Source organism: Pleurodeles waltl, chromosome 1_2 (genome assembly GCF_031143425.1).
Source record: "Pleurodeles waltl isolate 20211129_DDA chromosome 1_2, aPleWal1.hap1.20221129, whole genome shotgun sequence".
Classification (NCBI taxonomy): Eukaryota; Metazoa; Chordata; class Amphibia; order Caudata; family Salamandridae; genus Pleurodeles; species Pleurodeles waltl.
The window spans coordinates 584,744,296-584,759,520 of NC_090437.1; positions in this window are offsets into that span (position 1 = coordinate 584,744,296).

Genomic DNA, 15,225 nt, shown 5'->3' on the forward strand with positions numbered 1-15,225 from the left:
TCCTCATCACCATGTTAACATTGTCATGTTATGTCGTCCTGGTTATTGCAGCTCACGATTTGCTATCTAAAATGCAGTCGTTTTATTAAACCAGTCTTTAAAACTCATACTGCTTCTAATTGTCTTTCATATATGAGACTGAATTGTGAATGAGAGAACCGGATGCCACCTGATTGACCACGAGTTCCCTGAGAAGTATGATATGTCATGCGCTCGGCTGCCCAATTATCTCTATCTCGTGGTGGAGACAAGGCACTGCTAGTTAACCGGAGCAAAACCCGGATTTGGAGTGACAGGTGTCACCCACAGTGGGTCAGACTCGGTCTCCCACACTGTGGACGATCTTGCTGCTCAAAATCCAGTAGTCTCATTAAAATAATGAGAGCCTACGTGACACCTGGATGGCATTAACGATGGTTGTCTGCCCTACAGAGATGGTTCTCAGGAGGTCAATAGCCTCCTCCATGAGGGCAGCAGGGCTGACTGGGGCAGGGGAAGAGGTGCCTGGGGCAAAGGAGACGCCCACCCTTCCGGGTGAGCGGGCACAGGCAACTCGGTGGGCAGCAAATTGGAGGGCGGTGATGGTATGGTGATGACACAGAAGTTGTTGGCCCACTAGGGTCCGCCACCTCCAGGGAGCACCCATCGGAGGAGGTCTCGGAGTCACTACTTCCAGTGGTAGTTGCCTCCCTGTGGTACTCCCCTTTCCCTCCAACCCACTGGTCCCCTTGGCATTGGACGACTCTGTCTCTGAGGATCCGTGGGCTGCTGCATCCCCACTTGCCGGTGCCTCAGCTCCCTCGCCAGATGATGCTGATGTACACAGACAACACAAGAGAACAGAGATGGGGAGACACTGGTGGTTGATTGAGTGGGATAGTTGGTGGACAGTTTTTTGCAGAGTCACTTCTTAGAGGGGGCCTTGTTCTCGGCAGGTGTTCCTGTGCCATATCTTGACCTGAGGGGCCGTTTGGGCACCTGTTGTTGGCCTGTAGGGGATGAGATGGATGTCCACTGTGTTTCCTCAGAGGTTAGTACATGTGAAGTTGCTGCTGATGCTCTTATTGTCCAGTCTGCCTCCTGTGCTGTGGTGGGGGCTTCCTGTTCTGTGTGGGCCTCAGGCTGTGTTTGGACAAGTAGCAGCAGCACACCTGCTATGCTGGCCATTGTGGCATTGTGCAGTTTCCACTGCTACATGGCCTCTTGGTGGTGTACTTGCTGCATCCTCTGACTCTGCTCCAGGGTGGATACTATCTAGGCCAATCTGTCCTGGGTATGGTGGTAGGCTCCGAGGACCTCAGAGATCACGTCTTGGTCTGCAGCATCCATCCTGTGGCCTCCCTCCTGGGCCAGTGATGCCCTCCCACTGGGCCTACCCCCCTGTGCCTGTGTCCCCTGCACAGGTCTGGTGGTACTACTTGTACTGGGGCCATCGTCTTCCTGCCTGTTGGTAGGGGGTGACTGTGGCCTCTGTACCTGTGTTCCACCAGTCTGTGGCCTTCATACACAGGTGTGGGGATGGTTGCCCTGGCCTGATGTTATTGGCTGGGTGGTAGGGATGTCAGTGTATCCTGGGTGGGGCTGCTGGATGGTGACAGTCCAGGACTGTGTGAGGGGCAGGCCTGCTCATCAATGTCCAGGGTTCCATCCCCACTGTCCTGTGAGGTGCCTCTGTCTCCCTGGGGGGCCTTGTCCTGTCTCTCAGGGTGGCATGGGTGGTGGTGCCTGTTGGGGGAAATGGACATATCTGTTACATTTGCATTGTCGGATGGGGGCAAGGGCCTGGGCGAGTTTGTGCAGCTTACACACTTTGGAGTACTTATTTTTGATGCCAGAGACTGTTGTAGTGAAGTGTTCTTTTTTACAGACCATGAAAACATTTTTGCCTCAAACAATTTTTTAGATTAAAGAGGGCTCAGCAGCTTACCTAACAAAAACATTTGGCTAAAACCACGAAAAAAAAAAAAAAATGTCAAAGTTAAAAGGCTGGTGGCCAGCTCCAGACCTCCAGGCTTTGCTATCGCTTGATTAGTTTTTGTTTTATTTTAATGGCCATTCTCTAAGTTCTTTACATAGAAAAGAAGCACACATCCTGAATCAAGATATATACAGATGCAAATCTTAATTTTCCAAAAGCAATAGTAAAACATAAATGTAATTATAACAATAACACACTAAAGAGCAATATAGACTACAAACTCTTATAAGAGGTACACAAATAGATACAGACACAAACAAGAGGAGATTGGCTACAGGGTGGAAGACATTGTTTATCTGTTTATCTGAGTGGATAATATGCAATGTGAGCCATGATAAAAGAAGAGCAAGGCACTATCAGGATTGTACTGGGTGGGGAATTGGAGATAGCAAAATGTTACACTTTCAAATTAAAGGACATTCTACTTGACAACAAAGTCACAAGACATCCGAAAATTAGACTTTTAGAATAGATTATTGTCAGACACAATTATGTTTTACCACAGATCTTGTGAAACAAACGCAATATGCCCTTGCTATTGTAACACCCTTGCTATTGATTTCCCTTGCTATTGTAGACTAAAACTTTGGACCATCTGCAAAACTTCATGTTCGCTCATGAAGAAAGCAAACAGAGGTAAATGAGTTTCTAGATCACTGAATTGTATTTAATAGTAGTTCTGTATGAGAGACTGTCTGACAGCAAGTAAATTGTTTTATGTTGTTCTTCACATCAAGCATAGGCATTTCTAAGTATGGTAAGTAAGACATATAACCATAACTCAGTTAAAATTTGCTAAATGCACTGACCTCACAAAAAACATTGGTTAATTTGATATTGTACGGAACCAAATGTTTGACCAGCATATCACAGCAGATATCAGCAGCAACTGCTTAAATCATTGAGCCATACTGACATTCCTTTTATTGTGGACAAGGACATGCAGATGAAAAGCTCAACTACTGACAAATGTTACCAAGATCCCATTACAAACAGAAGTCTCCCATACTGCCAAATTAACATAATCTTTCAAGAATAAATGGTGTAGGAAAACTCATGCCAACTGATGCATCAAAACTGGAAGATGGAGAGATTTGTAACTTGGTAGGCTTAGCAAAACAGAAATGCTAGACTGAGCAGGCCACACTGATTTTGCCTGAATAAGCAAAATCTCCTGAACAAATATTTAAGACAGTGTTCTTTGAGTTAATACAGAAGAAACCTAACTCAGTCTTCAAGGAAGACAACTATTGCCTTTGGTTATGAATCAGATTTTGAGATGCACTTAGCCTTATCCTAGGCATTCAGTGTATCCCAAGGTAAGTCTATCTCACAGGAGCTCAGGAAAAAGAAAGCAGTTGATTAAGCACTTCATATATCCAAACACTGCTGCATTCTGTCGGGTTGCAGGTGCTGCTGTGACCCTCTCCTGCCCTGACATATTAAGCTAGGCAGCACAAGCCACTGAACTCTGTGGGGGTGCAGGTGCTGCTGTGTCCCTCTCGCACCCTAACTCATTAAGTCACCCCTGAAGCCTACAGCAGCTGATCACTGTAGCGTTCCTGGCCTGGTGCACTCTCAACATGGGCACACTCCCCTGATCAGTTACTTACACGGTGCCACCTAATGCAGGTCATGACTAAAATGGAGTTTGGACCTCTCAAAATGGTATGGTTCCTATATTCCTCACCATCAGGCTTCTTTTCTAACAACCTGCCTATTAGCAGAGGCACAAGGCAGGGTTGCCCTCTTGCAACCAAACTTTGAAATCATAAGGAAGTTAAAGGCATTGCTTTGCTGGCTGGTGAGTTGAAAATCATGTTATAGAATGACAACATTTTACTTACCTTGTCGGAGCCATGTGCGCCCATCCCAACCCTAATGGACATGATTATTGATTTCTCTACCTCCTCCGGCTACAAAACAAATTTGTCAAAGTGTAAGGCCATGACAATTACTGCTTTATGACTGTTTGCTTAGTATCACGCTTCCCATTTAGGTGGAAGCTGCATAAATTGAAATCTTTGGGAATCCTGATCAGCACAGACTTCAGGCATTTGATAACAGACAACATTGCAGCCCAGGTAGACCACATGAAGCAGGATTTTGTTTAATGGAAGGGCTTCCATCTTTCTTTTTGGATCCAAATCAGTAGGATGAAAGTGGCCCATGTTTTAAATATGTGTTCAGCATGATTCCTCTATTGATACAACACACGGCCTTGCAGAAAATAGATAAAGATATTAAAGATTAGTTGACTTACAGAGAGATGAAACAGGATGGATTCCTACATGTTGTGCCTCGCTTTGGTACAATGCCACCATTCAGAAAAAGAAACAACCCTTTCTTGGAATTTGTAGATGTCCAGGGGCATCCTCTACATAGGCCACCTCTTTCAGACGGTGGCAATAAAATAATTCTGTGATTCTGTGATCTACAGGGTAAATATAATCTCTTGCATAGACAATTCTGGAAGAATAGACATCTGAGTAGCTGTCTCAGAAGTACCCTGGATGGCACTGGTTCATTCCCTTCCAAATGCTGTTCAGTACATGAATATCTAATAAAACGGGGCTCTTACAGGAAGATAATCTCTGATTTATACTCTTTAAAAATAGGTGAACTTTTTTCTAAGCCTACCAAAAGATTACTATGGAAGCCTGGTCGACCATCTGTCAAATGGACTTCAAGGACGATGTGTGGTTAGAGATACTGCTGACTCATAGCAGATACTCAAGGGACACACATTTGAATTCTGTTACTTGAAATGACTGCATGACCGGCACTGGTCACCCCATGAACTATGCTGGGCATACTTTGCACTCTCCTTGTGATGCTGGTGCTGTGGTCAGTTGGGAGGCGGCACATTGCATATCATCTGATTCTGCCCCAAACTATCAACTTTCTGGACTGTTAGTCCTCTTTAAACCTGGTATGGTGGCACAAGTTCAACCCTCTGTGGACCTAGTGGTCTTGCATAACTTTGACAATAGTGAAAATTTGCCACGCAAGGGAAGAAATGGTTAGCATCATCTTTAGTGAAGGTGGATCTCTACATCAGGCGGAAATAAAAACATGTACTCCTCCGATCATAGCGATATGGACACACTTGATGAGCTTATTTGCTTCCTAAGAAAAGATGATCTACAAACTTAACGATCAGTTGCTGGTCTTTGAGGCCATCAACACCCTTTTTCTCAACTGTTTGCCAACACCATTTGTACCCTGTAAAGGATGAATGGACACAGTCTGATCTCTGCCATGCATTTTGATACAGACTTTAAGGACATTAGATTTTAGGGAAGTTTTGTTAACCGGACACGCCTGAGCATATTTTGAAGTAGCCCAATATCTGTTGTGGGATTGGAGGGAGAAGGGTTGTTCTTTCAGTAGCAAGAGCCAAGGCTCTCAATCACAGTGTGTAGACACATGCATGTTGACTTGTTATCCAATCGCACTCTATGTTTTTTTTCCTGTCTATATGGAGCACTGTGGACATATGTCTTAGTTTGAGTTGCATTGAGAAACATAAGGGTGAGAATTCTTTCAAGACCAATATCTATCTTTAATCCAGAATTTGTTCTGATGTAAAACTGAATAAAAATATTCAAACACACATAGAAATCTACAGCACATTGACTGAATAAAATTCCCCAATCTGCCAAAATCAGTAACAAAGGTTGAATAAAATGTACCTCCATAAGCATCTGTTGTTTAGGACTTCATGTACATTCATGGATAGGCCCCAGATTTAATGAAAAGGCTCTTTCCTTCAAGAAACTGTGCAAGTCTTTGCTCTGACTTTGATCCTAAACTTGGTATTTATAGGAAATGTCATAACAAGTTGGACCAGTAATGCTTTGAGGGGACAGGAGCTTCACTGTGAAATCAGCTACCTACCTCCATTCATCTCTTTTCAACATTTCAAATCTGATGTTTTTCACATTCTTTATCTATGAGGGTGACCAATCTATAGTAAAAGACAATTTGCATCCCTTACTCTACATTTTTTTAAATAAATTAAATACACCTCCTGCCATGAAGGAATATAGGAGAATTAGGGCCTGATTTAGATTTAGGCATATGGGTTACTCTGTCACAACAGTGACGGATATCCTGTCAGCCAAAATATAAACCCTATTATTTCTTTTCGGTTTTATATGTCGCGCGGATGGGATATCCCTCACCATTGTGACAGAGTAGCCCATCCACCGAAATCTAGATCAGACCCTTAATATTCCAAAGAAGTACCTTGTCTTTGCTGAGGCACATGACAAATGTGATGTCCCTGCCCATTTCCCACCCATTCAATATGATATGGTAGGTACTAGTAAAGTTTTTGGTTATGCGCCCTGCTCTTAGTAAACCCTACCATGTGGAGTCTATTTAAGTTAACCTGTGTTCTCTTTCAGAATACTGTGGTAAAACCTCTCCTGTTGAACTCCCCCCTCTACCGAGGTTGCTCAGGCTGGGGACTCCAGTCTTTATCAGGAACTAAGGGCTGGTCACTTATGCACCCTCTCTTTCCTTGTTTATAATTTGGCCACATATTCTGTTGCACTGAGTGCCGTATTGTAATGTCAGCATGTAGCATAGTATAAAGACAATGAGACAGGTCCAATTGTATATATTATGTTTAATCCATACGTAAACCACCCACGACAGAGGAGATGAAAAACAGCACTGGTCAACTTCGCAGCCTTACATAGAATGCTGCCAGGGGAGACTAGAGAATCCTATCCCATTCTACCTTCTAGAATACAATGATGCATATGTGCTATAAACATAAGAGATAAATCTACAAAAAAACTACACAGATTTGGTAAACTATATAATACTACACACCTTTCCCCTTATATGAATGGAAAAACATGTAAAGAAACAATAATGTTATTAAGAAAGATCATAATCCATCAATTTAGACAGTAACCTTATGAGTCTACCAGAATGAGTAGTCATTTGAGACCTATTTTGGGAAAATTGTGACTCATCAAACTTCCTACTACCACTAGGCAATCATTCGACAATGTATTACTTAACAATGTTTTGATCATCAAGAGCATTCTGTGGCCACACTGAGCCAAGCCTATTTGATACACCCAAAGTACGACTTCCCATGAGTTTGTCAACAGTACTGGATAAACCCAAATCAGTAGTCAACATAGATTCATTTATATTTACACCTCACATATTTTTTTGTATATTTATCTTGTACACTGGTGACTGGGATTAATAGGCTTTTGTTCCACTATGCTTTTCCTGATAATAACACTGAACTCTTACCTACTTTTGAAACCTTTACAGGAGATGAAAACTTAGATTCCCCTTTTTTTTAACCATGGTAGTTTTTTTAATTAAGTCCAACAGCAAAATCAGTTTCCTTGACATGGTTTGCAGCATCAAAACTGCTTTTCTGTATGCATTAACTTTTCATGCATTTCCCCAAAGGTAGAGGAAGATTTCCCAATTTGTGATTGACATAACCAATTAGGAACCAAAGTAGACTTAGGATCCTCACATCTCAAGATTTTAAATGGAGAGATGCCTGTGGTGGAATGCGGAGCAGTGAGGTAAGTCCATATTCTTTCCTTGAGAAAAAAAGTGATATTCAAACCAGATGTTAAAGTGAATTGGATTCCCTCTTTTATGAAGTGACTAGCCCTCTCACCCATACCATTTGCTGCAGGACTATATAAAGCCACCTGGATACGTTTGAAATTTTGTGAATCAAGGAATTGTTTTATATCTTCAGAAATGAAAAGTGACCCCCACTCTTGAACACTTGCATCATAAATATCAACATTGCTTATTTTTACCTTATTGCCATAGTTGCTAAAGTGGGAATGAGAACCACAATGAAAAGAGATCAAGTGCCCTTTTTTTTAAACATAGCATTGACCAAACAAACAGCATTACCGTTCATATCACACATAGAGACAAAACCTTATTTCCTGATAAAGCTTGGGTAGAAATATTAAAGCGCTCAATGCTCTTGGCCACTTCAATGACCACAAAAAGTGTTGGGTTTCCACATGTTGAGAATCTTTCCTCTGTTTTCAGTGAAAACAACTAAAAACAAAGTGGTCTCTAATATAGATGTTGTTGGACCTGGCCCTTTTTGCAGGGTCATTCTCAAACTTATGCCTCTTTCCTCCTATTGTGTTGACTTTAGGACTCTGGGCACTTTACCAATGTTTACCAGTACTATAGTGTATATGCTGTCAGTCTAAATTGTATTGGTGATTGGTTTATCCATGATTGGTACATTTGATTTACTAGTAAGTCCCTAGTAAAGTCACTAGAGGTGCCCATGGCCTATAAATCAAATGCTACTACTAGGCCTGCAGGACTGGTTGTGCCACCAACATGAGTAGCCTTGTAAACATGGCTCGGACCCACCACTGCAGTGTCTGTGTGTGCAGTTGTAAACTGCCAATTCGAACTGGCCAGTCTACCCACTTGCAGGCCCAAACCTTCCTTTTTTTAAATAATTTAAGTCAGCCCTAAGGTAGGCCCTAGGTAGCCCCATGGGCAGGGTGCAGTGTATGTTAAAGGTAGGACATTTACTAAAGTGTTTTACATGCCCTGACAGTGGAGTACTGCCAAATTTGTTTTTCACAGTTCCAAGGCCTACCTCTCTCATAGGTTAACCTGAGGACTGCCTTTATATATCTTTTAAGTGCAGTTTCCCTTTGGGAGAAGTTAGTGATGTGGAGTGTGGGGTCTCTGAACACACAATTTAAAAATATATTTTGGTCAAGTTGTTTTTTAGATTGTTGGTTTGAAAATGCCACTTTTAGAACGTGGGCATTTTTTTGCTTAAACCATTCTGTGCCTCTGCCTGCTTGTATATTTCCTGTCTGGTTCAGACTGACAGTTGTGCGGTTGTGAATTCCTGCTAGACAGTGACACAAAGGGAGCTGGGGTGCAGCCTGCATATCCTGGTGGGTCATCTGGGCTAGAGTGGAGGGAGGAACTGATACTTACACCTGAATGGTCTGTGCCTGCCCTCATACAATATAGTCTCCAACCCCCTGGTATGTGTCTGGGGCCAGCCCTGGGCAAGTCAGGATCTTGTGAACAACAGGGAGATTCCTACTTCAAAGGCAGAAAGGGGTATAAGTAGTAGACCCAAAAACCCCAGATTTTTTTATTACTTCTGGACTCAAGAGGAACCTCTGCCAAGGAGAAGAGCTGAAGAGCTGGAGGAGGAACACTGCCCCTTTGCCTGTGACTGTGCTTTGCTGGGTTGGCCTGCAGGTTGCTGCTTTTGCCTGAGAGAGGACAAACACAGATTTTGTGGTATACTCCTGCTTGTGAAGTGACTCCAAGGGCTTGGATTGAGCTTGCCTCCTGTTTCGAAGTCTCAGGGTCCTCAAAGACTTCCCTTTCCATCACCTGGACTCTCTGATGAGGTTCCTACCTTGCCAAGCAGTGTCCTATCCCGTCCCTGGGCCCTTAAAAGATTAAACTGGTGGAACTAAGGTAGAAATCCATGCACAGGAGCCATGCAGGGGAAATTTCGACACAGCACCTGCAATGCAGCTGTAAAAACGATGCACCACCTGCATCGCGTATGGGAAATCAACGCATCACCTGCATTGCAGGTGGAGAAACAATGCAACACCCGCTTGTGGCTGCTGAAATCAATGCAAACCCTATGCATTGCAGATTCTCGTCCACATGCAGGCCGGATGCCACAGGCAACGTCTCTGGACATCAAAAATAGACATGAACCTGCCCAGATCAGCGGTGCCTGTCTGGAAACCGACGCACCGCTCTCTTGTGGGAAAGTAAAACAACACATCGCCTACCAGTCCATTGAGGAAATGACACTTGGCCTCAACTGCAAGTAAGGAATCAACGCATATCTGACTTTTCCAACTCACGCTCGCCCGTGCAGCTTTATTTTTGACACAAACCAGGTACTTTGTGTAACAACAAATCATCCACTGTTTTCTATAAAGCTAGACTATTTTATTTTTAAAATTCATATCTTAACTTGTGTATGTTGGATTTTGTGGTTTTGGCCTTTTAGATATATATTGCCTATTTTTCAAAACTGGTGTGGTGTACATTTTGTAGTGTTGTCACTCTATTTCTGTGTGTTTTGGTACAAAGACTTTAAACTTTGCTTCTGAAATAAGCCTGACTGCTTGTGCCAAGCTACCAATGAGGTGAGCAGGGGCTATCCTTGGTGTGTATTCCCTTTACCCTGACTGATTCACAGGTTGTTTCAAGAATGCGCAAAATGACAATGAATTCTTCCGCAAAGACAATGAATTCTTCCGCAGTCTCATCACTGTCCTGCTTGCATTTGAAAAAACAATGTCTTGCAAGTAAATACTTATTTCTTCTGAATATTTCTGACGTAACCTTTTTTTGCCTCTTCATAAACATTCCAATGAACATTTTCACCACTGGGTGTAGGCACTGTGGGCAGGTTTATAGAAACTCTTTGTCCTGCCATTCCCAAATAGTTAAACAGTGGAGCGACTTTACATTCATCATTATACCCAGCAAACCCGTCTTCCGTGCCAGCGTCTCAGGTCCTCCCACCGTTTGCGACAGTGGGTGCTCCGCCTGCCGTAGACCCCCAGGGTCCGCACATCCTTGGCGATGGCATGCCATATACCCTTTTTCTGATGGGCGCTGACCTGCAGAGGAAATACACATAGAAAAAGGACATCAGTCATACTGTCCAGCCTGTTACACTAATGGCCCACCGTATCCCTCCCATCCCGTTACACACATACATTGCCCACCATACATGCAGCACGCTGCCCAGGACCCTTCAACCACCCCCTTACACGAGGCCCTCACATACAGCACTCCATGCATTCAAGCCCCATGCATCATGCTCACAGCGTACTCACTTGTTGGTCTGGAGGCCCATACAGCATTCGGTACTGGGGTAGGAACCCATCCACCAGTCTCTCCAGCTCTGCAGCAGTGAAGGCAGAGGCCCTTTCCCCAGTCAAACGAGCCATGGTCGGTTCCAGACACAGGTCACAGCAGCATATGCAGTGTAGGACCTCTCCTGTTGAAGGTAAGGTAGCAAGTGAGAGAACAGATAGAAAATGGCAGTGACGTCCGCGGCGGTGTGTACCGTCACTGCTGGCGTACATCACCATTGGCTACTGTAAACCATAGGGCCCAATGACAACCAATGAGGAGTTGCATGGTGTTACTCCACTGCATCCCTCAATGGCGCACAATGTCAGCAGCAACACCTCATTTGTACATGTCGATCCACACAGGACAGGTGGGTGCCATTTCGGGGGGGGGGGGGGAAGGCCATGGCACCTAACTGCGTCACAGCACACACAGGCACAATTTGGGACTATACAACAACATACTGTTTCTGTCACAGCATGCAATGCACTGTACATTCTGGAAATGTTAAATACTGAACAGATGCTCATCGTTTTGCACCCTAAATTACAACTGCTGAGGATGAATAGGAGATGGAGACATCCCCCATGTACAGACCCCTGGGGGACTTGGCAACAATGGAGGACAGTTACATTATCCTCACCAACAGACTTGACAGGGCCACAATCCAAGAGCTGTGTGCCCAATTGGAGCCAGATCTAATCTCTGCTATCCGTCTCCCCACTGGGATCCCCCCTCTTGTGAAAGTCCTATCTGTGCTCTATTTCTTGGCAACTGGCTCCTTCCAAGTGATAGTGGGCTTGGCAGCAGGAATGTCTCAGCCAATGTTCTTAATAGTGTTGACCAGAGTGCTGTCTGCCCTGATGAAACACATGCACAGCTACATTGTTTTCCTCAGGTGGAGGATTTTGCTACAGTGAAAGCTGACTTCTATGCAATGGGACATATCCCCAACATCATTGGGGCAATTTATGGTACACATATTGCATTTGTACCCCCCTGGAGAAATGAACAGGTGTTCAGAAATTGAAAGAGCTTTCACACGATGAATGTGCAGATAGTGTGACCAGTACATCTCCCATATCAATGCAAAGTATCCTGGGTCTGTGCATCAAGCCTTTATCCTGAGGAATAGCAGCATCCCATATGTGATGGCTCAACTACAGAGGCACAGGGTGTGGCTAATAGGTGAGCCCATGGTCCCCACCCAGTATATGTTGGTGTATGGGGTTGGCCCTAAGGGATAGTTTCTGGCTAACAGGTATCCCTCGGTATTTGCAGGTGACTCTGGTTACACCAACCTCTCATGGCTACTAACCCCAGTGAGGAATCCCGGGACAAGGGCAGAGGAGTGTTACAATGAGGCACATGGGTGAAAAAGAAGAATTACAGAGCGAACCTTCGGCCTCCTGAAGGCCAGGTTTTGTTGCCTCCATCTAACAGGTGGATCCCAGTGCTATTCTCCCAAGAAGGTTTGCCAGATCATCGTGGCATGTTGCATGTTGCACAACCTTGCCTCACATCGCCAGGTGCCTTTTCTGCAGGAGGATGAGGCTGGAGATGTGCGTGTGGCAGCTGTGGAGCCTGTGGACAGTGAGGAAGATGAGGCAGAGGATGAGGATGTGGACAATAGAACATCAATCTGACGACAGTACTTCCAGTGACACACAGGTAAGACACTGTAACTTCACCTTCCTTTGCAGTTTTGCATTGTAAATTTTCAATGGAAGGCTGATATTCCCACTTCTATGGCCACTTGCTGTACCCTTTGACATGTCTATTTACAGATATCTGTGCCCCACTCTGGCTCCTGGTGTATTGACTGCAACAAAATACAGGTCATACCTATATATACATTACTGTACACTTGAATTGCAATGTATACAGATTGATAAACAAATACATAGTTCAATCACTTGACAGACTCACTACTTGTATTTTTTACAAGGATATTTATTTATGTGCTAATAAGTAGATGGGGTATTGCTATAGGCTGGGGTGGTGGTGGAGGAGAGTCCAGGTAAGAGTTCCAGTCTATTTGTATCACAAGTGCATTGTCCAAGGGGGCATAAGAAATGGAGCAATGGCAGTTCAAGGTGGACAGGGTGACAGGGTGGGACACAAGGGTGACAATCAGGAGAGTCTTATTTCTTGGCAGGGGTCTTAGCAATGTTCTCTGGCTTCTGCCTGGATCACAAGAACCATTTGTGGGGTGATTTTCCTTCTGAAGGGTGTGGGGTGCTGGTGGCCTGTTGTTCCTGTGGCGGAGCCTCCAGTCCACTAGCGTTAGTGGAGGTGGAGGGCTGTTCATCAGTGTGGCTAGTGTCAGGGGTCCATTGGTGTGCCACTGCCTCCCTCATGGTGTTGGCCATGTCTGCCAGCACCCTTGCAATGGAGACCAGGGTGGTGTGGATGTCCCTCAGGTCCTCTCTGATCCCCAGGTACTGTCCCCCCTGCAGCCGCTGGGTCTTCTGCAACTTGTCCAGTATCTGGCCCATTGTTTCCTTGGAATGGTGGTATGCTCCCAGGATGTTGGTGAGTGCCTTGTGGAGAGTCGGTTCCCTGGGCCTGCCCTCCCCATGATGCACAGCCATCCTCCCAGCTTCCCTGTTGTCCTGTGCCTCTGTCCTCTGAACCGTGTCCCCACTGCCGCCGACCCCAGATCCCTGATCGTCCTGTGTTTGTGGTGCGGCCTGGGGTGCCTGCGGTAGTGGACACACTGCTGATTGACGTGTCATGGGGACAGAATTATGGGTCCGCTAGGTGGGTGCTGTTCTGGTGTTTCCTGAGGGGGGAGGCTTTGTGGTGCTATGGGACTGTGCCTGGGTAACTGACTGTCCGGAGGTCCCTGATGGGCCAGGGTGGTCATCCTGATCCAGGCGTGCAGAGCTGCTGTCATCACTGTGGGCCTCTTCTGTGGGGGAACTGGATGTTGCTGGCACCTCCTCTTTGGTGACGTTGTGTGGTGGACCTGTGGGGATGTAAATGCAGTGTTATTGTTTCTGCGTGTGACATCTTGTGCCTGGGTGTGTTGCCCTGTAAGGTTGTGATTTCCCTGGCAGCTTAGGCTTGTGTGAGTGGTGATTTGGTTAGCTAGGTGATTGATTGTCTCAAGTGTGCATGCTTTGGTGATGGGTGTCCATGCAGGTCTGTGATAGGTGTCCATGCATTGGTGTTGCATGCAGGGCTTGGTAGTGGGAGGGGTAGGTTGTGATGATGGGGTGTATGTGAGGTGGTGGAGTGATGGGAGTGAGGGTAAGGGTGGGGGTATGTGATGGCATGTAGGTAGGGGGGTGATCGTAATAGAGATTTGACTTACCAGAGTCCAGTCCTCCTGCTACTCCTGCCAGGCCCTCAGGATACAGTATTGCCAAGACTTGCTCCTCCCATATTGTTAGTTGTGGGGAAGGAGGTGGGGGTCCACCGCCAGTCCTCTGTACTCCTATCTGGTGTCTTGCAACCAAGGAATGCATCTTCCCCCGTAGGTCGTTCCACCTCGTCCTGATGTCATCCCTTGTTCTGTAGTACTGTTCCACGGCGTTGATCCTGTCCACGATTTTCCGCCATAGCTCCATCTTCCTAGCGATGGATGTCTGCTGCACCTGTGATCCGAATAGCTGTGGCTCTACCCAGATGATTTCCTCCACCATGACCCTTAGCTCCTCCTCTGAGAACCTGGGGTGTCTTTGTGATGCCATGGGTGTAGTGTGAGTGGTGTGTGAGAGGGTGAGTGGGGTGATGTGTTGGGGTGTGTGCTGTGAGGTGCGTGGATGGTGTATGGGGGATGGTGTTCTGTGGCTCTGGTTGTGTGGGTGTTCTTGCTGTATCTCTCTCCAGTGGCAATTTTTCTGAGTCATAAAGGGTTGTGGGTAATGTGTATGTGTGTTTTATAGTGGTGTGTGTGTGTGAGGTGTGTGTATGGGTGTCAGGTGTGTGTCATTCAAAATATCCAATGTGGTGTTGTTTTGTATGTGTGTGTGTGAATTTTGAGCGTGGCAGTATGTACCGCCAATGGTTTACCGCTGTTGAATGTCTGCCAAGGTAATTTGTGGGTCATAATGCTGTGGGTGTACTTCTGTTGGCGTAACGGTGTGGGTTTTGCTACCGCCATTTTATCACTGACCTTTAGGCTGGTGGACTTATGTGTGTGTCTGTATAGTGACGGATTGCTACGTGTGTGTCACAATATGGGTAGTGGTAAACCACGGCGGTGGCGGTATGTTGGCAGCAGTCAGCATGACGGTAAATGGGACTTATCGCCAATGTCATAATGAGGGCCTGTGTCTAGGGAAAACAGCAGTTTCTTTTTCATGCACCATACAGAACTGGTTTTAGGACTGTCTTCCATTCCT